Source organism: Seriola lalandi, unplaced genomic scaffold (genome assembly GCF_002814215.2).
Source record: "Seriola lalandi dorsalis isolate HSWRI2012SDOR001 ecotype SW California unplaced genomic scaffold, Sedor1 jcf7180002000834, whole genome shotgun sequence".
In the NCBI taxonomy this organism is placed as follows: Eukaryota; Metazoa; Chordata; class Actinopteri; order Carangiformes; family Carangidae; genus Seriola; species Seriola lalandi.
This window is the reverse complement of record NW_019471493.1, coordinates 1-1,879: the sequence shown is the minus strand read 5'-3', so window position 1 is coordinate 1,879 and position 1,879 is coordinate 1. Positions and strand designations below refer to the sequence as shown.

At 40.8% G+C, this 1,879-nt stretch overlaps 1 long non-coding RNA gene and 1 other non-coding gene across 2 annotated transcripts; one reads left to right on the top strand and one right to left on the bottom strand.

The window, feature by feature from the left end:
- Window positions 1-1,479, top strand: LOC111663084 (uncharacterized). The gene is made up of 2 exons (XR_002761361.1): window positions 1-76; window positions 265-1,479. It is a non-coding gene; the product is annotated as an uncharacterized LOC111663084 (long non-coding RNA).
- Window positions 1,480-1,806: 327 nt separating this feature from the next.
- Window positions 1,807-1,878, bottom strand: trnac-gca (transfer RNA cysteine (anticodon GCA)). Its single transcript has one exon. It is a non-coding gene; the product is annotated as a tRNA-Cys (tRNA).
- Window position 1,879: the final 1 nt, after the last annotated feature.

The window sequence follows — 1,879 nt, the reverse complement described above, 5'->3', positions numbered from 1 at the left end:
CCCAGTTCCTCACACTCAACTCCATCACGACACACTCTTGGCATGTCCAAGCCTGCTGCGCCCTGACAGGAGAGGGGTGAGTCTAACACACCTCACACTCTCTTTTTCTGCCTGCTATTATTGTGCATGAGTCAGTCCTTAAAGTGACTAATACAGCCAACAGCAAAATACTTTTACAAACATCACCATGTGCTAGAATCACCTCTTTATTCTACATCTCCTCAGTTCTAAACGTGCTTCTCTCTCTCCTCTCTCTCCCTGAAGTCTGCCTGCCAGTCTGGACTGGATGAGGTCTCGGGTTGTGGCAAACTGAAACGCCGTCCAGTGGATCAAACTTCCTGAATCTGAGCCAACCTCAAAGGCGCTGCACAGGCCACAGTGCCAGGGTTATTTACAGTGTTTTAGGCAGAGTCCTGTGAAGATGGCATCTGTGGTAGGGCCTGCACCACCACACCTACAGAACAGTACATCCTGTAGGTACATGCTCTACTGAGGCTGGGCCTCAGCGTGGCTGAGCGATAAAGCAACCTGAATGATATCAGGAACCTGGATCTTGAAGAACTCCTCAATAGCTCTGTGGTAGTTTGACTATATTTCAGGAATCTCTGTTTCTCAGTTGTGTTAATGAGGAAGTGCTCAGTGAGAAAGTGTTTTGTGTGCATTTACCGCAAGTTTCCTTAAGTGGCCCATGTGTAAACAAGCACCATTTTTACCCAAGATATCCTGGCAGTCACATCACATTCCTCTTTGGTTTCATTCACTGGGGTTAAACAAGTGACAACAATACCTTACTTTACTGAACTGTAAAGTTAAGATATTGCTGATTCATTACCCACACTGAATGACACTTAAGTCAGCATCTGGGAAACAAGAAGCAGGTAGATCACAGATGATAAAGTTTATATTTTACAAGTGTTGTTTTTTTCTCATATTTCAATTTAACTAGGGCTATCTGGGGCTGTTAAATAGCACAGAAACCTTCGAGTGGAATAATAATGATCTCATTTTGACCTCTGGTTGGTGATTGCTATCACTGACTTCTTTCTTTCTTCACATGCCTTAGCTACTTCCACATTGTGTACCTCACCAGTTACAAAACAGGTTTTGAATAACAAGTGAGTTAGTAGCTGCCTATCCATAAACCTCTATGGAAGACAATGCTGTAACTAATGAACAAGAAGAAACTAAACCAAATGCAGTTGCTCCTGTGGTCTTCAATTCTCACAAACTATGGGATACAAGTCAGTGCCTGGTGAAAGAAATTATATTTTATGCCAGAGAACAAAAGACCTGTTTTCTTAAACCTAAAGATTTTTTGTAATTTTTTTTTTTTTTTAAACAAAGCTCTTGGACTATTTACTGTATATTACAGCAATTTCCTGAACAGGGAAATGAGCTAGCTGCTAATGACGATTAGTCATATTCAAAATGTATATATTGTATTTTGTAATTTCTTAAAATAAATGTTATTGTAAAATATGTGGTGGATGTGTTGTCTATCCTGCAGCTGTAATATTCTTTGAAGGGTGGTTTATGCCTGCAGTTACAGTAAGTTAGTCATTCTTCATCACAGCAGCTCGTTTTAGCAGCACTACAGAAGAAATCCTCTAGTTTTTTACACTTTATTTCTCTGTATTTTCTCCTCATGTTTGTCATTTGAACAATGGAGCCAGGCGGAAGTGTTCTCTTTTCTGACATACAATTATCCTCATAGCAGCTATAAGCGTGGTTTTTATATAGCTGTAAAAATGTCTGTCTCAGTCTCAGGGAGGTAGATTTCATGAAATCCACACAAAACAGAAACCTAGGGGGCATCCGGATTTGAACCGGAGACCTCTTGATCTGCAGTCAAATGCTCTACCACTGAGCTATACCCCCT